At 44.3% G+C, this 20,916-nt stretch overlaps 1 protein-coding gene across 18 annotated transcripts in view; it reads left to right on the top strand.

The window, feature by feature from the left end:
* Window positions 1-20,916, top strand: part of HERC1 (HECT and RLD domain containing E3 ubiquitin protein ligase family member 1) — a 311,831-nt gene that overhangs the window by 45,989 nt on the left and 244,926 nt on the right. For 9 of the 18 annotated variants that reach the window (XM_063652260.1, XM_063652259.1, XM_063652256.1 and 6 more), the window contains exon 1: window positions 18,500-18,661. The exons of 1 other annotated variant lie outside the window; for it this stretch is intronic. The gene's annotated coding sequence lies outside the window, so the exon portion shown is untranslated. Of the gene's footprint in view, window positions 1-18,076; window positions 18,662-20,916 lie in introns of those variants that run through there. 8 more of the 18 variants (XM_063652261.1, XM_063652246.1, XM_063652245.1 and 5 more) reach the window with 7 other exon arrangements.

The following is a 20,916-nucleotide window of genomic DNA, read 5'->3' as shown; positions in this document are numbered from 1 at the left end:
GCATAGGAATGATGAGATTGGGCATCCTTGTCTTGTTCTTGTTTTTATTTTTTAATTAATTAATTTTTTTTTATTTTTTCAGACGGAGTTTCGCTCTTGTCACCCAGGCTGGAGTGCAATGGCGCGATCTCGGCTCACTGCAACCTCCGCCTCCCAGGTTCAAGTGATTATCCTCCCTCAGCCTCCTGAGTAGCTGGGATTACAGGCATGCACCACCACACCCTGGTAATTTTGTGTTTTTAGTAGAGACGGGGTTTCACCATGTTGGTCAGGTTGGTCTCGAACTCCTGACCTCAGATGATCTGCCCACCTCAGCCTCCCAAAGTGCCATTTCTTTCTTTTTTTTTTTTTTTTTTTTTTAATGAGACAGAGTCTTGCTTTATTCCAGGCTGGTGTATGGTAGGCTCGCTGCAACCTCTGCCTCCAGGATGCAAGAGATTCTTATGTCAGCCTCCCGAGTAGCTAGGATTACGTGCATGTGCGAACACACCTGACTAATTGTTAGTAGTAGCGACGGGGTTTTGCCAGGTTGGCCAGGCTAGTCTCAAACTCCTGGCCTCAAGTGATCTGGCCACCTCAGCCTCCCAAAGTGCTGGGATTACAGGCATGAGCCACAGTACCCGGCCTTGTTTCTGTTTTTAAAAGGGGTGCTTCCAGCTTTTGTCTATTCATGATGTTGGCTGTGGGTTTGCCATAGATATTTTGAGGTACAACATGATGTTTTGAAATATATATACATTTTGATATGGCTAAATCAAGTTAATTAACATATGCATACCTTATCTATCCATATTTTATATCACGATTAATTTGCATATTACTCCATAGTCTTCATAATTACCATTTTAATGGATTTAGGATTGCATCATACCATAGCTTGACTAACCCTTGTGTAATATTGCTGGCTACTTAGATTGCTTTTAAAATTCTTCTGTTATAAATAATGCTGTAATGAACATCTTTGTGCATATAGTTTTCTCTATAAGTTAGATTATTTCTGTCAGATAGATTTCCAGAAGAGGCGTCACTGAACTAAAGATGAGAACAATGATTTATTTTGGCAAATTGTTTTCCAGAAGGGCTTTATTAGTGCATAGAGAGTGGTGCAGCTGCTGAGGCAAAGGTGGAATTGTGCTGTCAGGCTTTGCAAACTGAGGTGGGTTGAAGACATATTATAGATTGGTGTGTCCTGAGCCCATGACTAAAGCAACAAACAGGAAACATGTTTATCCTGCAAACTGACTTGTAGTTAGGTAATGCATACCTTTTTCATCTTTCAGATTGGTAAAACTTTAAAGACTGATAGATAACATACAATGCTTGTAAGACTGAGAAAACAGATGCCACATCTTACTGGCTATCAAATACAGAAAAAAAAAGGTTATTCTGGAGGGCTCTACCTCATTCTGTTGTCAAAGGACCAAACCTGAGTTTAATCCAGTCCTTGGATACAGCTGCAGATTGTAGGAAATATGGGAGACAGAAAAACCCGTTGAACTGCGCCAAGTAAAACAGATGCCAGGTGATAGAAACGGAAATTACTACAACCTTGTGGGAAAATAATCGGCCATATGAATTAAAATTTAAAATACACATAATCTTTGACTTGGGAATCCCATTTTTGTGAATTTAACCTATAAAAAGACGGTATCAGGTCTGTTTCTTGTTGGTGTCAGTTCCTCTCTCTTTATAGCTTACAGCTCCCAGCATGGGTTGAGGCTATCATCAGTCTTTGGCCTTATCTCTAAGGGATGCCATATTCTTTGTCTTAAACAATTAAGCATTTGATATGGACTGTGGCAGAGGCAGCTGTCTCCAGCAGCCATTTTACCTTTCTTCCTTTTAGGAAGAGCCACAGAGCCTGTGATCATCCAGTTAGAGGCCATGAAACCTAGCCTCACTTACAGCTAGACGTAGCCACGTGAATAAGTTCTGGCCAACAGGACTTGAGTGCAAGGGATATCTGCAACCTCTGGGGGTGAAACAATCAGATTTATCCATCTGGAAATTTTGGCCTTGAGAAATACTAGTGAATATCCGCTGTCTCTTGAACTGAAAGACAGAATTGAGAGCTACAGGATGGCTATTTTCTGCCAGGGGAAAAGAGAAACGAGAAGAAATGTTTTGCAGAGAAAGGAGAATGGAGCGCATACAAAACAGAAGAGTTGAGGCTGGGATCCCATAAGGTCCCAGGGTGCTCAGAGTAGCTATTCCAGTCTTGTCCTTGGGTCCTTATTTTATTTTATTTTATTTTATTTTGAGACAGAATTTCTGTTGCTCAGGCTGGAAGGTAATGACATAATCATAGCTCACTGCAGCCTCGACCTCCTGGGCTCAAGCAATCTTCCCACTCCAGCCTCCCGGGCGTGTACCACCACACCCAGCTAATTTTTAAAATTGTTAGTAAACACAGGATCTCACCACATTGCCCAGCCTAGTCTTGAACTCCTGGACTCAAGCAGTCCTCCCACATCAGCCTGCCAAAGTCATGGGATTACAGGTGAGAACCACTGCGCCCTGCCTTTTTGGTCCTTTTAATAGTTGTCCTGTTTTTCCTTCAGCTAATTTAAATGATATTTCTTTCATGTGCAAGAAAAGTGGCCTTCATAAAGATAAAGCCCTCAAGAATAACCTTTTTTTCTGTATATGATAGCCAATAAGATGTGGCAGGAAACTGAGATGTTGTGTTTTGCTTTGCTGTTGTGGAAGAATTAGAAGAGGCCGGGCACAGTGGCTCACGCCTGTAATCCCAGCACTTTGGGAGGCTGAGGCAGGCAGATCACTTGAGGTCAGGAGTTCGAGACCAGCCTGGCCAACATGGTGAAGCCTCGTCTTTACTAAAAATACAAAAATTAGCCAGGTATGGTGGCGTGCACCTGTAATCCCAGCTACTGGGGAGGCTGAAGCATGGGAATCACTTGAACCCAGGAGGCGGAGGTTACAGTGAATCAAGATCATGCCACTGCACTCCAGCCTGGGTGACAGAGCAAGACTCAGTCTCAAAAGAAAAAAAAAAAAGAATTACAAAGGATAACAGCCATTTATTTAGTTAGTTATTCTTGGGGTTCCCCCTTGTTTTCTGAAAAGGTATGCAAGCTTTTAAGTTTCCTGCCTCAGAGGAAGTTTGAACTGTAGGGCTGAGAGAAGAGGTCACCTAAGGTGGCTTGCTCTCCTGGGTTAGGTTTCCAAAAGTTTGAGCTCTTTGAGGGGATTATTCTGGGGGAAGGGGGAGAGGTTAGATGTCTAAGATAGGGTAGGCACAAGCCATGAAAGTAAAGGGAGAGTCCTTGAGACAAGAGGGGATAGAAGTCTGTAGATTCTGTGACTTTGGGGTCCTGTACTCTAACCTGACTAGTCCCAGGGAGATGGCATGAACTCAGAGGGGACCAGCAGCCTGGTGTTTCCAGAGACTAGACCTTAGATCTTGGCTTTCCATGCCTGACTGTTGCTTCCTGACCACAACATTTTACTTATAGAAACAGGGGAAATTTGACAGATTTGGCCTGCAGGCCATAGTTTGCCAACCCTTGAATGAGAATATCATCATTTAACAACCCTCAGTGAATTAAATAGATATGGGCATTAGGCACTATAACATGTTAACATGGCTGTTATCATAAAAAGGGAGACAACCAGGCATGTGTGTTTGCTATGGACTTACCTAATATCTCTTACTCTGCTGTCAAAGGACCAAACCTGAGTTTAATCCAGTCCTTGGATACAGCTGCAGATGGCAGGAAATATGGGTGACAGAAAAACCGGTTGAACTGCACCAAGAATATGCAATCAGCAAAATCTAGACCATGGGAAGCTGTGCAGGTCAAAAGGATTCTTTAACAGATTGGGTAAAGAAAAGGGACAGAGGGTGTGTTAGTCTGTTTTCACACTGCTGGTAAAGACATACCTGAGACTGGGAAGAAAAAGAGGTTTAATTTGACTTACAGTTCCACGTGGCTAGGGAGGCCTCAGAATCATGGCGGGAGGCAAAAGGCACTTTTTTTTTTTAGACAGAGTCTTGCTCTTCATCAGGCTGGAGTGCAGTGACACAAACTTGGCTCACTGCGACCTCCACCTCCCAGGTTCAAGCGATTCTCCAGCCTCAGCCTCCTGAGTAGCTGGAACTACAGGCATGTGCCACCACACCCAGCTAATTTTTGTATTTTTAGTAGAGACAGGGTTTCACCATGTTGGCCAGGCTGACTTTGTGATCCGCCTGCCTTGGCCTCCCAAAGTGCTGGGATTACAGGCGTGAGCCACTGCACCCGGTCAAAAGGCACTTCTTACATGGTGGCAGCAAGTGAGAATGAGAAAGATGCAAAAGCGGAAACCCCTGATAAAAGCATCAGATCTCATGAGACTTATTCACTACCATGAGAACAGTATGGGGGAAACCGCGCCCATGATTCAAATTATCTCCCACAGGGTCCCTCCCACAACATGTGGGAATCATAAGAGTACAATTCAAGATGAGATTTGGGTGGGGACACAGAGCCAAACCATATCATTCCACTCCTGGCCCCTCCAAATTTCATGTCTTCACATTTCAAAACCAATCATACCTTCCCAACAGTCCCCTAAAGTCTTAACTAATTTCAGCATTAACCAAGAAGTCCACATTCCCAAGTCCATCTGAGACAAGGCAAGTCCCTTCTGCCTATGAGCCTGTAAAATCAAAAGCAAGCTAGTTACTTCCTAGATACAATGGAAGTACAGGTATTGGGTAAACACAGCCATTCCAAATGGAGAAATTAGCCAAAACAAAGGGGTTACAGAGCCCATGCAAGTCCAAAATCCAGCAGGGCAGTCAAATTCTAAAGCTCCAAAATGATCTCCTTTGACTCCATGTCTCACATCCAGGTCACACTGATGCAAGAGGTAGATTCCCACAGTCTTGGGCAGCTCCACCCCTGTGACTTTGCAGGGTATATCTCCCCTCCTGGCTGCTTTCACAGGCTGGTGTTGAGTGTCTGTGGCTTTCCCTGGCACACGGTGCAAGCTGTCAGTGGATCTACCATTCTGGGGTCTGGAGGATGTTGGCCCTCTTCTCACAGCTCCACTAGGCAGTGCCCCAGTAGGGACTCTGTGTCGGGGCTCCGACCCCACATTTCCCTTGTGCACTGCCCTATCAGAGGTTCTCCATGAGGGCCCCGCCCCTGCAGCAAACCTCTACCTGGGCATCCAGGCATTTCCATACATCTTCTGAAACCTAGGTGGAGGTTCCCAAACCTCAATTCTTGACTTCTGTGCACTCACAGACTCAACATCATGTTGAAGCTGCCAAGGTTTGGGGCTTGCACCCTCTGAAACCATGGGCCGAGCTGTATCCTGCCCCCTTTTAGCAATAGCTAGAGTGGCTGGGACTCAGGGCACCAAGTCCCTCGGCTGCACACAGCATGGGGACTTTGGGGCTGGCCCACAAAACCATTTTTTCCTCTTAGGCTTCTGAGTCTGTGATGGGAGGGGCTGCCATGGAGATGCCATGGAAACATTTACCCATTGTCTTGGGGATTAACATTCGGCTCCTTGTTACTTATGCAAATTTCTGTAGCCAGCTTGAATTTCTCTTCAAAAAATGGGTTTTTCTTTTCTACTGCGTCATCAGGCTGCAAATTTTCTGAACTTTTATTCTGTTTCCCTTATAAAATGGAATGCCTTTAACAGCACTCAAGTCACCTCTTGAATGTTTTGCTGCTTAGAAATTTCTTCTGCCAGATACCCTAAATCATCTCTCTCAAGTTCAAAGTTCCACAATCTCTAGGGCAGGGGCAAAATGCTGCCAGTCTCTTTGCTAAAAACGTAACAAGAGTCACCTTTGCTCCAGTTCCCAAGTTTCTCATCTGCATCTGAGACCACCTCAGCCTGGACCTGATTGTTCATATCACTATCAGCATTTTTGTCAAAGCCATTCAACAAGTCTCTAGGAGATTCCAAACTTTCCCACATTTTCCTGTCTTCTTCTGAGCCCTCCAAACTGTTCCACCCTCTCCCTGATACCCAGTTTCAAAGTCACTTCCACATTTTTGGGTATCTTTTCAGCAACATCCCACTATACTCGTACCAACTTACTGTATTAGTCTGCTTTCACACTGCTGATAAAGACATACCCGAGTCTGGGAAGAAAAAGAGGTTTAACTGGACTTTCAATTCCACATGGCTGCAGAGGCCTCAGAATCATGGTGAGAGGTTAAAGGCACTTCTTACATGGCAGTGGCAAGAGAAAATGAGGAAGATGCAAAAACAAAAACTCTTTATAGAACCATCAGATCTTGTGCGACTTATTCACTACCATGAGAACAGTATGGGGGAAACCACCCCCACAATTCGAATTATCTCCCACCAGGTCCCTCCCACAACAAGTGGGAATTATGGGAGTACAATTCAAGGTGATATTTGGGTGGGGACACAGAACCAATTAGAGGGGAAACCATATTAGAGGGGAAGATATGAGTTGAAAGAAGCTTAGAGACATATTAGCTTGGAGAAGAATGGGAAAGACTAAACCTTAGTTTAATAATGCACATTTGGGTGATTAATACAAAAATCAGGATATGAGGAGGGTTGCAATGGGGAAGGGGCTCATGGATGGAACTTCTGGGGTAGGTTGCAAGGTATTCTATTTCTCGGCCTGGTGGTGACAAGAATCCTCACTTTAGATTGAGCTATGCATTTGTTTTGGGTGGGCTTGTTTATTTATTTTTGAGACAGAGTGTCCCTCTGTTGTGCAGGCTGGAGTGCAGTGCTGTGAACTCGGCTCACCGCAATCTCTGCCTCCTGGGTTCAAGCGATTCTCCTGCCTCAGCCTCCAGAGTAGCTGAGATTACAGGCACCCACCACCACATCTGGCTAATTTTTGTATTTATCAGCAGCGTGAAAATAGACTAATACAGTAAATTGGTAATTTAGTAGAGACAAGGTTTCACCATGTTGGCCAGGCTGGTCTCGAACTCCTGACTTCAGGCAATCTGCCCACCTTGGCCTCCCAAAGTGCTGGGATTATAGGCATGGGCTACCACGGTCCTGTTTTGGGTGGGCTTTTAAAAAATTAGTTAATTAATTTTTTGATACAGGGGCTTGGTCTGTCTCCCAGGCTGGAGTGCAGTGGTACGATCATGGCCCACTGCAGCTCGACCTACTGGGCTCAAGTGATCCTTCCACCTCAGCCTCCCAAGTAGCTGTGACTGGAGGCACATGCCACCATGTCTGGCTGATATTTTATTTTTTGTAGAGACAGGGTCTCACTATGTTGCCCAGGGTGGTCTTGAACTCCTGGGCTGAAGCAATCCTCCCACCTCTCCCTCCTGAAGTCCTGGGATTACAGGTATGAGCCACTGTGCCCAGCCTGTTTTTTTTTTTTTTTTGAAATTGTGTTTTATTTTATAGTTTTTTAAAAATATTTTTATTATACTTTAAGTTCTAGGGTACATGTGCACAACCTGCAGGTTTGTTACATATGCATACATGTGCCATGTTGGTGTGCTGCACCCATTAACTTGTCATTTACATTAGGTATATCTCCTAATGCTATCCGTCCCCCCTCCCCCCCCACCCCACAATAGGCCCCGGTGTGTGATGTTCTCCTTCCTGTGTCCAAGTGTTCTCATTGTTCAATTCCCACTTATGAGTGAGAACATGCGTTGTTTGTTTTTTTGTCCTTGCGATAGTTTGCTGAGAATGGTTTCCAGCTTCATCCATGTCCCTACAAAGGATGTGAACTCATCATTTTTTATGCCTCCATAGTATTCCATGGTGTATATGTGCCACATTTTCTTAATCCAGTCTAACGTTGTTGGACATTTGGGTTGGTTCCAAGAATTCTTTTTTTTTTTTTCTGACACAGAGTCTCGCTCTGTCGCCCAGGCTGGAGTGCAGTGGTGCGATCTCAGCTCACTGCAAGCTCTGCCTCCCAGGTTCATGCCATTCTCCTGCCTCAGCCTCCCAAGTACCTGGGACTGCAGGCGCCCACCACCACGCCTGGCTAATTTTTCGTATTTTTAGTAGAGACGGGGTTTCACCTTGTTAGCCAAGATGGTCTCGATCTCCTGACCTCGTGATCCTCCCGCCTCGGCCTCCCAAAGTGCTGGGATTACAGGTGTGAGCCACCGCGCCCAGCAAAAAAAAAGAATTCTAATGACAACATAAGCCTAGAGCTGCTAGGTGCCATGATCCTTCTCTATGCAAAGAGAGAGAGAGCTGCTAGGGAATGAAGCCATTCCAAAGGAATGCAGTGCCTAGAGATACAGTGTGAGACATAAAGTCCATGATGATCTCTGATTGTCTGCATCCAGCCTTTTCTGAAGCTGGATATATCATGGAATTTCCAGTGATGTGAACCAGTAGTGTTCCCCCTTTGCAACCAAGAGAGTCTATCTACATTTCTGTAGATCCTTATAAGGCTAGTGAATGTTTCTCAAGGAACTGCTGGTTTTGCTGGGTTTTTGGTGATTGCTTTAACTGTCTGCAGTAACTCACATTCACCACCACACACAGGCAAACCTGTTCGTCTTCATTCTCAGTGCTCTTGAAAGCTTTATTCCATATTTCACAATGATGGGGGTCATTGTCATTCACTGAGGCTTGGTTCTTTCTGACCTTTTTGGAGGGTCAGCAGGGCTCACTAAGAGAGGGGATAGGAAGGGGTGTTTTGCTAAAGATGAATACAAATCCTGTCACCTGGAACAATTGGCCCATGTGCTGGGTTAGTGTGAGGCCCAGGGAAAATAAAGTGCAGTTGTGTATTTCAGATATCATTGATTCATCATATATTTATTGATTTCCAGGCACTGAACAAGACATCCCCAGGTTCAGCTCTCAGGGAACTCACAGCTGGGTGTGTGTGTGTGTATGTTTGTGAAGATCTACATGGTACAACCTAGTGAACTCTCAGAGGCCTACTTCTCTGTAAACAGCTTTGATTTTATTCATGTCCCTTTTCCAGGTTCTGAAATTCCATCTTTTGAATTATTTCTTAATATTGTTCAATACTCCCAGGAAGTCCAACTTAGAATGCAAAAATGTGTGGACTAGAGGGAAGGGCACATCAATTCTTTACAATGCAATATCACTATGGTGAAGAGTAGAACAGGACAGATACATTTTGATGAGAAGATAGTCCTTGGGGAAAGTCTCCAGACCTGGGCAGCCAGGAGGTAGTGTGTAAGGGGGATGAACACAGGAGAAAGGGTAAGAGAAAGACAGGTTAGGAAGGACCTATTCTTTCATCAGTTTTCTCAGATTTTGGTAGTACTCATGCCTTGAATATCTCTCTCTGGTAAGAAAGTAGGACTTACTTTGTATTCTAGGCTTTGAAGTGAGACAGACCTGTGTTTGAATCCCAGCCTTGCTACTTACTAGCTGGTGACCTGCAGAAAGTCATTTATTTTTTCTTTCTTTTTTTTTTAGAGACAGAGTGTCACTCTGTCACCCAGGCTAGAGTGCAGTGGTGCAATCATAGCTCACTACAGCCTCAAACTCCTGGGCTCAAGCAATCCTCCCGCCTCAGCCTCCCGAGTAGCTGGGACTATAGGTGTGTGCCACCACACTCAGCTAATTTTTAAATTTTTTTGTAAAGTCATTGTCTGGCTATGCTGCCTAGACTGGTCTTGAATTCTTGGCCTCAAGTGATCCCCTGTCCCAGCCCCACAAAGTGCTGGGATTACAGATGTGAGCTACTGTGCCCAGCCTCCTTATGATTATCTTTATCATGTTTTCTTTTCTCTAGCTTGCTTCATTGTAAGAATACAGTATATAATACACATAACATATAAAATACATATTAATAGACTGTTTAACGTTATTAGTAGGGCTTCTGGTCAACAGTAGGATATTAGTAGTTAAGTTTTGGGGGAATCAAAAGTTATACATTAATTTCTGACTGCAGGGGTGGGGTGTGGTTAGTCCCCCAGCCCTTGTATTGTTCAAGGGTCAGCTGTGTATAAAAGGCTCAGCACAGAGCCCAAACACAATGGATTTTGCCAATGAGTGTTAGTTCCTGTCCTTGGTTGAATAATCTGAGTTGTTTGATGGCATTCAGGTCAAAGACAAGAGAACTTTAAATGGCTCAGCTTTACAGATGGGCATTTTTTGGAAAGTTCTATCTCGCAAGAAAAAAGAACCAAAAACGTAGGCCACTCTCATTTGCTTGACATTCTACTATCACACTTCTCAATTTCCTACTTTCTGTTTGTTTTTTAGTAGCTCTCCTCATGACTTATTTTAGTCCCTGTTAAGTCCTATCCTATCTACCCCCTTCTATGTCAGAGATAAGGAGTTACAGAGTCTAGAGTCTTTTCCTTCCATTTGTTGTTTTTGGTTTTTCAAAGCTTTTGGTTCCCGAGGCAATCAGGAAATGCAGAGAGTTTCCTTTTTTGGACAACAGATCATTACAAATTATGATGTATTCAGGGCTGGCTGTGCGCCAGGCAATTGGTCTATGCATCTGGTTTTTTTTGTTTGTTTGTTTTGTTTTGTTTTTTTGAGATAAAGTTTCACCATTGCTGCTCAGGCTAGAGTGCAATGGCACGATCTCGGCTCACTGCAACTTCCACCTCCTGGGTTCAAGCGATTCTCCTGCCTCAGCCTCCTGAGTAGCTGGGATTACAGGGGCCTGCCACCATGCCTGGCTTTTTGTATTTTTAGTAGAGACAGGGTTTCACCATGTTGGCCAGGATGGTCTCGAACTCCTGATCTCAAGTGATCCACCTGCCTCAGCCTCCCAAAGTGCTGGGATTACAGGCGTGAACCACCACGCCCAGCCCAGGCCATGCACCTTATGTGGGTTTTAATCTTTACAATAACCTTATGAATGGGGATTATTGTATCAGATTTATAGAGCCTTATAGGTTTGTTTTGAAGATTAGATATTTGAAAAGTGCTTAGAACACCAAGATTCAATAGATGTTAGCTATAATTATTAGTATTATTTTTCAATGAGGAAATTGAGGCTCAGGTTGGTTAAGATGTTCACCTAAAGTCATCTGGCAAGATAATTGAAGGATTCCAGGTCCTGTTGTCATTAAGCCAGTGTGAAAGATCCACTATGTTTCATATCTTGACTGATATGACAAAACATTAATAATTTGAACAATGCCATAAAATTTTCAACCTCATTTTAACCTGGTAGTGCAGCAAATGTTACCATAATTTTGGGCCAACATGTTTCCTCCCCTGTTGATATGCTTCTTGTAAAGTTGCGATCTTTCAGTCCTTATCAATTCTCTGAACACAGCCTCACAAGACTGCTTTCCAGACCCCATCACCCACTTTCTCTTTTACTATGCTCTGCCCCTCCCTTGGGCCCCCTGGGATTGGTCTAAGGATGGGCACTGATCCAAGCCTGGCCAATTAGCATTCTTCCCACAGGATTTTTTTCAAACTTAAGAATGTTATTGCCATTCTAGGGGTGGAAATGGTAAGACGTAAAGCTAAGAGGTGCCATATATCCAGCTATATGAAGGAAGCCAGTCTGTGTTAAGATAAATTGAAGCCAAGGCAGCAAGGTGAGCAAAGAAGCAAGAGAGTTCCTGGCTCCAGAAGTTCCTGAAGCCTTGGCTCATTGCCCTATCCTAGCTTGACATTTAAATGCTTTTTTGGATCTCTTGAGCTGATTCTTCTTCACTTTAGCCTAAGCAAGTTCAGGTTGGGTTTCTGTCACTTGCAACCAAGAGTCTTGGAAAACATAAGCACCACAGAGCTACAACTAAACTGGACTGCCTGCTGATCCTGAGAACACTTTTGCTTATCCTGTTTCTTGTGCCTAGAATGTGCCCTATTCCCACTATCCAAATTTAACCACTCAACCTTTAAGAACCCATTTCTGGCTGGGTGCACACCTGTAATCCCAGCATTTTGGGAGGCCGAGACAAGTGGATCATTTGAGGTCAGGAGCTCAAGACCAGGCTGGCCAACATGGTGAAACCCCGTCTCTACTAAAAATACAAAAAAAAATTAGCCGGGCCTGGTGGTGCATTACTGTAATCTCAGCTACTCGGGAGGCTGAGGCAGGAGAATCACTTGAACTTGGGAGGCGAAGGTTGCAGTGGGCCAAGATAGCGCCACTGCACTCCAGGCTGGGTAACAGAGCGAGACTCTGTCTCAAAAAAAAGCCAAAAACAAACAAACAAAAAAACCCATTTCTCATTAACTGTCCCTGATCCAACCTGCTATAATTTAACTATATCTCGTCTAAGCCCCCCAGTCCTTTTTTGAAAGGAGAAAAAGGGATACATACTTCATGTTGTGCTCACAGCTTTCTAACTTGTGTTATGATTATTTATATATCCTGAGGCTTGACAGAGTGTGGAAAAAAGGTAAAATTATTTGTATAAGCTTCTTATTATTTTCTTTCCAGAACAAAGATGTGCCTAGTTCATCTTCTCAATGTGCTACCACAGTGTCTGGCATGGATAGCACTCTGTAATTGTTAGTTCCCTTCTTCTTTCCCTTCTCTCTACATAGTAGGCTTTTCCTCCTGTAGCTTCATTTTCTTTCCCCAGCATCAACATTCCATTCCCTGCTGCTGAATGAGAAAATGTTCGTCTGTGTCTGCCCCAGGGTATTGTGTTTTGATGAAACAACACTAACTGTTGTAAAAATAATTTATCTAAAAATGGTTATTGCATTGTAGGTCTAAGAAACAGCTAGAAAGGGAAGTCTTTAACACTGTTTAGATGGTGGGTTGTCCTAGTGTATGTAATATTTGATTTTAGGATATGGATTTCAAATAGAAACCCTAGAAGGTTTGCATTTAGCAAGAAAGAACTCTGTTTCCAAAAGAACCAACTGCCAATCTTATGATCCTATTTTTAGTATCCCTACTTCCCTTCAAACCTCTTTGGCAGATCAATTATCTGTTAGTGAGATAAGAGGCAATGAATGTGTTTTCATATGTAGATACATTTTAAGAAAAATTCTAGGCAACTTTTGTGGCTTGGAGGTTGGTGTTCTGAGAATACCTTATTATCAGAATATGTAAGTTTTTGTATTTAGCTGTCAGCTACCCTCTCAAATTCTACCACCTGGATGAAATTCTCTCCAGGAGTCTCTTCTGAGTTCTGGGGAATATTTATTTTCTTTCTGTACTTTCTTTTACCTTGTATCATATTGCTTTTTATCAAAGGCTATTTTTTTGTGCAAGTCTTTGTCTTCCAGAATTAATTTAAATTAGTCTTTAGGTTTAGCCAATTTCAAATTTTACCTGTACCAGGAGAAAATTGTCATGGTTGTGCTCTGTTTAAAGGATGAGGTATTCAAGAAGACCTACTAAAATACCTATTATAGATCTATAAATATCAAGTTAAAATCTTGCCCTTCTTTGATATCCTGCTCCTCTGGAAAAGCAGCAGTGTAGAGTGAACAAGTTTCAGAAGTTGGGCACCTAACTTTATAATTTTGCTCATACAACCAATAGGAAATATAAAGAGATAGAATAGACTATAAGGATAAAGGGATAGAGTTGTTTATTATTTAGCTATATTTTCATGGATATATATCTCCATCCATAGTTTTCAGACCTCTAAAGGGCACGGACACTCTTCATACAGCTTATAGTTCTAGCATAATGTCTTACACATGGAAGGCACTCAATAATTGTGAGAAATGATGAACTGATACACTCTCTTGGAGTTTCTTTGTAGGGAATATGATTATGAATAAAGTGTTAATAGCTATCTCAAAGCCTTTTGTAAAGAAGCAGAGTATGTGGAGATGCTCCTCCACATACGATGGGGTTATATCCCAATAAACCCGTCATAAATCAAGTCAGGCCAGGCGTGGTGGCTCATGCTTGCGATCCCAGCATTTTGGGAGGCTGAGGCGGGAGAATTTCTTGAGTCCAAGAATTCAAGACCATCCTGGACAACATAGCAGACCTCATCTCTACTAAAAATAAAAAAATATAAAAAATTAGCTGGGCCTGATGGCATGTGCCTGTAGTCCCAGCTATTTGGGAGGATGGGGTGGGAGGATTGCTTGAGCCTGGGTGGGTAGAGGCTTCAGTGAACTGTGACTGCAACAACAACAACAACAACAACAACAAAAGTCTGTCTCAACAACAACAAAAAAGTCAAAAATGCATTTAATACAATTAACCTATTGAACATCATAGCTTAGCCCACCCTAATTTGAAGTGCTCACAACACTTACATTAGCCTACAGCTGGACAAAATCATCTGGCAAAACAGGACACTGTAGTGTTGGTGATTGCGTGGCTGACTGGGAGCTGCAGCTTGCTGCCACTGCGCAAGACTGTAGGAGAATATCCATATTGCCCGGGAAAAGATAAAAATTCAAAATTTGAAGTACAGTTTCTACTGAATGCATATTGCTTTCACACCATCGTAAGGTTGAAAAATCAGAAGTCAGAGACCATCTGTATAAATAAACCATAAGTGAAAATAAGGTATGTGTTATCGTATTTTGGAAATGCCTCTTAGGCTCTGATCTGCAATATTACCTGGATCAAAAGAGTGGCTGAAGGGAACTATTGGGGACCAAGTACGTGAGGTGGAATGAATTCTTTTTCTGGTGTTTAAAACACAAGCTGTAAGAACAAAATGTTTCTAATTAAGATGCCACTAATTTTTCCCTCCATTAATTCCATATTTCTTCAAAGGTAAGGGTGTATATAATGACTCCACATCAAAGACTCTTTTCTAATGGTTTAGGAGATACTATTTTTATTAGAACCAAGGAGAATTCACAGCCCACAACAGAGCAATTTGTTGAAGTTATTTTGGAGTTGATTTAGGAATCGCTCTTCATGAAATGTGCTGAATCTTCATTATGGATGCTTTTTTTTTGAGACAGAATCTCACTCTGTCACCCAGGCTGGAGTTCAGTGGTGCGATTTCCTCTCACTGCAACCTCCGCTTCCTGGGTTCAAGCAATTCTCCCTGCCTCAGACTCCTGAGTAGCTGAGATTACAGGTGCCCGCCACCACGCCTGGCTAATTTTTGTATTTTTTAAATAGAGACGGGCTTTTGCCATGTTGGCCAGACTGGTCTTGAACTCCTGACCTCAGGTAATCTGCCCGCTTCAGCCTCTCAAAGTGCTGTGATTACAGGTGTGAGCCACCGTGCCTGGCCCATTATGTATGTTTTCTAAACCTCCTCTAAAAAGGCTTTCAGCTCTTTTTGCACTTCTTCTGATTTGCTTGCTCCCTCCCACTGTACCTTTATCACTTGCACTCTCCTCATGTTACATTATAACGATCTATTTTCTTCCCTCTCTCCTCCCATTAGACCATAAGCTCCTTGAGGGCAGGTATTTAAGCTTGTTCAATAGTATATTTAGTGCCTTGCACAATGCCTGACTTATGATAGGCATTCCACAAAGATCTGTTAAATGAATGAATGAATAATCATACCTCACATTTAAATAGTGCTACGAATATGGTTACAAAGTACTTATGTTATTTGACTCCCATGATACTCTCTGGCAGGCAGTGGGTTTTATTATTACCACTATTTACAGATGTGAGACTAGGCTCAGAAAGACTGTGTAATGGCAGGGCAACTAGGCTGCGATTTCTGGAGCTACCAGAACTCATGTCCATGGATTCCTGCTCTGGAGCTCTTTTCTGTTTTCAGAGTGATATGTTTCCTGAGCCAAGTGCCAAGGGCAACACAAACTTACTCCCAGTGTCCGTTTACCCCTGCTGCTCTGCCTCCATACTTTACTGCTCTGCTGGATTTCTTCACTTCCAACTTAGCCCTAATTTTTATTTAGGAGCTGCACATTTCCTATATGCAGATTAAAGATGAAAAATATATATTCTACTGTTGATTCTTCAGTTCCTTTGCCTGGGAACTCTGAGCTGTGGTGTGGTACTGTGAAATATGAGGCATGAAGTGGGGGTGACATATGTGAGGGGAGGAAGATGTGGCTGACTGGTATGGCCAGGGTGTACTGCTCAGAGGGCTATCAGACCAAGGGCTTGTGATGCTGAGGACTTGGCCGTGGCTCTGAGATCCCTCTATCCACTCTTCCCATCTCCAACATTTTTCTTTAGGGAAATCTGAATAAAATGAACTGGTGGAGTTGGGAGAATAATGCTGACAACAAGGTTCCACGATATGCTGATTTGAGTATGAAACAGTGTTTTGGCATGGTGCGGTGGCTCACGCCTGTAATCCCAGCACTTTGGGAGGCTGAGGCAGGCAGATCATTTGAGGTCAGGAGTTCAAGAGCAGCCTGGGCAACATGGTGAAACCCTGTCTCTACTAAAATACAAAAAAATTAGCCGGGTGTGGTGCAGCAAAAAGGAAGACTGAGGCAGGAGAATCACTTGAACCCGGGAGACAGAGGTTGAAGTGAGCCAAGATCATGCCACTGCACTCTAGCCTGAGCAGCAGAGTGAGACTCCACCTCAAAAAGAAAAAAGAAAGAAAGAAAGAAACAGTGTTTTGGGAAAGAGTGGTGTGGTCAAGGTGAGGGTGGCTAGTAGTTAGGGCTCACTTGCTGACACCAACAGTATTTGCTAATTGTATGCAACTGAACACAATTGTATTCAATTCTCTTTTACATACAGCTCTGAGGGTGGAAGCTAAGGAGATGGTAAGAGGGAGTCTCTTGATTGGTGTTTAAAGTAAGCAGTCCTTTTCTTGAAATAGAATGGGCAAAACCAGGCTGGGCACGGTGGCTCACCCCTGTAATCCCAGCACTGTGGGAGGCCAAGGCGGGCGGATCACGAGGTCAGGAGTTCGAGACCAGCCTGGCCAACATGGTGAAACCCCATCTCTACGAAAAATACAAAAATTAGCCAGGCATGGTGGCACACGCCTGTAATCCCAGCTACTTGGGAGGCTGAGGCAGGAGAATCGCTTAAACCTGGGAGGCGGAGGTTGCAGTGAGCCAAGATGGTGCCATTGCACTCCAGCCTGGGCAACAAGAGCAAAACTCCATCTCAAAAAAAAAGAAAAAGTGAAAAGTGGGCAAAAACCAGTACAATTTTACAAATTCAAGAAAGACAGAATATCATATTTGTGAGTGACGTAGATGACTACATCAACAAGTTAAAAGGATGACGAAAAGCTTGTTGCTTTTGAGTGCGCTTCACACACAATACCCAGATCATAAAGCACTAGCAACAATGACATCACTCCTCATGTAGCTACTCCCTTACATCGTTTATCAGAAATACACATTTTATACATAGAAACTTAAAAGCTACACACATAAGACTCATCATTTAATGAGTACTTAATATGTGCCATATGTGAGCTTTACATATATTTTACTCCTCAGAGGAACCTTGTGATAATAACTGGTATTATAAATTGACACATAAGGAACTGAGGTTCAGAGAGGTCAAGCAACTTGCCCAAGGTCACACACCTGGGGTAAGTGGGATTCCAGAATTCCCACCAGTGTCTGACAGTGAAGCACATGGCTCCTAACTCTTGGACTAAACTGCCTCATGTGACACACAAACATTTATCTAATTTAACCATGGGAAAGCACTCCCTCGTCTGTCTATACCGTAATTTCTTACATTAGTGACACATTCATGGCTCGTTTGTTTGTGTGCTTCTCCTACGCCTCCAATTGGATTGCAAACTTCTGGAACACAGAGGCCAACTCTATTTTTTGTCCCCAAGTCATCGGTCAGTTTAATTGGTGCTCGTTAGAATATCTGGAAGGAAAGACACCATGAAGGTGGCTGCAAAGGCACGAGTCCAGGAGTAAAACCAGGTACAGAAGGAGGAAGATGGAGATGGGGTATTCACTCAACAATTTAATGTCCACTTGGACCAATGTTAGGCGGTGGAGATATGGTGAGGACTGAGCCAGTCTGTGTCGTTCCCCTCATGGGGTTTCACGTGGAGGTCGAGGTCATGATCAAGGATGTAAGTCACCCAAAGGACACTTTACTGTGTTCCCAGGCAGAAAAGAAAACCGAGGAGCCAGGCCCTGGCATCTGCGGGGTTCTGGCAGTCCCGTAAGGCGCAAAGACATGAACAAGGTGGAAGAGTAGGTCAACGCTTTTATGTGATTGAATTTGGCCGGTCGGAGGGCCGGGGCCGCTGCGATGAGAGATAAAGAGCGTGGGGCGCCGGGTGCGCGGCGGAGATAAAGGGGTGTGGCCCGGGCCCTGCCGCCGGCCGTAACACGTGTCCCTTCGCCCGGCGGCTCAGGGACGCCGGGCGGCGGGGTCTTCCCTGCCCACCACGAGGAAAAGGGAGCGCACCGCATGGCCCCCGACTCCTCACCACCCTTTGTGAAACGCCCCCAATTGTGCTTCATCTGTGAAGTCAGGTCCCCGCAGGCGGTCGGGGCTGCCCGGATTCCGCGACGGCTGAAAGGTGAGGGCCGCGCGGTGGCAAAGTGTCCCCAGCACCTAGCTTGGCTCCCCCTCGCTCCCAAATCCCCTTCCCCTTTTCGCTCAACCCCCGGCTCCACCTCAGCCGCCTTCCTCTCCGTTCCCCTTTCACCTCCCGCGCTGGGCCTGCTGGGCGGGGCGAGGGCTCCCGGTTGCGCGAGAGTTCCGCCCAAATCTCGTGAGACTCGCCTGCCGCCGCCGCTGCCGCCGCCTCTTACGTCTTTCCCTTTGACAAGTCGCTGCTGCTGCAGCAAAAATAAAGGACGCGACCGCCGCAGCCTCTGCGGAGCCGGGCTCGGGTCGCCGGAGCCGCGCCCCACCCCGCCAGCTCCAGAGCCACGTACGGTAACGCATCATTTTCTGTCCTCCTGGTCCTGTGTGTGTGTGTGCTTTGCCGGCCGCGCAGGGCCGGCCGGGGCCGTTTCGGGACTGCCGCCGAGCGAGGCTGCTGGGGTCCTGGGTGGGCGGCAGACGAGCTGGGGGAGCCCTCCCGGCGCTCCGCGGCCCCCCCGGGTCCCCGGCTCTAGAGGCCTCCTGCCGCCCGGGCGCCTCGGAGCAGCGTAGAAGCCGAGGCGCCCGCGGAGAGGGCCGAGAGACCCGCCCCTCCAGCGGCTTACAATGTCTGTGCCCCGGCCCCGCGGTGGTCGCGTCTCTTTCTGCCTCATTCCTTTATCCGCTGACCAGCTCCTCTGCCCCGGCTGGGGCTCGGTCCGCGGGCGGCGGCCAACTCCCTCTCAGGGTCCGGGGAGTGCCGCGACCCCGGTGTCCCCAGGCGCCGGCCGCCTTTAGCGGGGTGGAGGCTGGGACGACGTATCTTCCTCCTCTCCTCTGCCTTTGGGTGGGGGCAGCTCATCTGCTAAACCTTTCTCCAATCTCCCGCCCCAATAAAACAACAAATTATAAAGACTTTGCAACCGGGAGGCGAGGCGGGGCGCATTGTTTAGTCTTCAGCGTGAGATGAGGATGATGATGGTGATGACAGGAGCTACCCCCCGGGGAACATGGTGAATCTGTTATGTGATGGGTGGCAGGTTACTGGGAGACACGAGGAGGACAGGAGCTTGTACCACCTCTCCCAGGAGGTTATGTAAAAGACATGTTATCTTAGAGAGCTATGAAACACAGGGACAGATTTGTCTTAGTTTAAGAAATGTCTGTAATACTTAGAATTTAGAGATAATTAAATGATAGGAATAACAAATCTGAACAAACTAACCCATCTTTGTAATTCCATCTCCAGAGGTGGCATTTCATGGTTAACATTTTGGTGTATTTCCTAACAGACACTTTTTTTTTTTTTTAATCCTTGCTTGGGACTTCCTCATTCTATATTTGTTCCAAAAATGATTTGTTTTATTTGAATCAGTTCTCTGGCCTGCTTGATTAAAACTGGCTACTAGTTCATTATCACTGGCTGAACTCTGCCGTCACTATCTTTTTCATTGGGCCCTTTTCCAAAATGATTGTTAGCTAAGTGGTTTGAAAAATCAAACGTTAAAACATTGTCTGTTTGGATCTAGTACCTATGTATGTATTATATTTTTACAATTCTGCTAGTGGTGGTTGCTCAAAATGGGGCAGTATTTGTAGAAGGCAAAGAAACTATGATTATTCATAGTGGGAAGAAACCTATTTACCTCAGGTTTTATGAAATTGATTTCTACTGGATATTTTTAGACCAAAATTGTTCTGTGACATTGTTAGTTTCATAGTGCCTGTTGTGATTAGTGTGGGATGAGTATGTCCCTTTGATATATGTGTTTCCATAGCCTGCGTTTATACAAGCAAAATTGAGTGTCCTAGGTGCCTGTCTTATGCATTAATGTACGTATATATGTATATATACACACACACACACACACGTATTCTGCACCTATACACATTTATATATCTTGGAAGTGAGTTAAGATGTATTGCTATATTATTTGAGAAAAGATAGCATTAGGAGGGCAAAGAACAGTCATCATATTTCCCCCAAATCACTTGACGAGGTTGTATGGCAGAATGAGATATCTAGGGAGATTGGAAATCTGGAGCCTTTTAGAAATAGGATAGATTGTCGTCTGGGGTTGTTGTTATTGGAATGGATTAAATGTCCTATTAAGGCCTCTTGTAATTCTAAACTTTTATGAATTTTGCTTTCCCTAAGGTTATCATTTTGCTTCTTAAATTTCCAGTCATGCCGTTTGCATGTGACACATCCATTCATTTGCTGGTCATGTATTCCATTTCCAACGCAGGCACCCTGATGTTGCATGGAAGAGAAAGCAAATGTAAATGCGTCACTTAATCTGCTTATTAATATAAACATCTCTTGAAAATCTCACTTAATTTAAAGGAATTTTGGAGGATGTGTTGGTGATTGGACTGGATTGGGTTAGTAGAGGGTGCAAATAATAAATAGTAATACAATTCCAACATTCCAAGCATTTTTTCTCCCAAAAAAGTCATACTGAATACTCCCTAATATTTGAAATAGAAAAAAAAAGGGCTGGGTATATTGAAGGAGCTGATCTTTTAAAATTTTTAAAATTCAGATTTTCAGATCTTAAAGTGATGATAATGATGACATTGTGGGTTGGAGAGTGAGAAGTTTGTGT

Source organism: Pongo pygmaeus, chromosome 16, assembly GCF_028885625.2.
Source record: "Pongo pygmaeus isolate AG05252 chromosome 16, NHGRI_mPonPyg2-v2.0_pri, whole genome shotgun sequence".
NCBI lineage: Eukaryota > Metazoa > Chordata > Mammalia > Primates > Hominidae > Pongo > Pongo pygmaeus.
The sequence above is the reverse complement of the archived record's forward strand: the minus strand, read 5'-3'. Positions and strand labels throughout refer to the sequence as shown.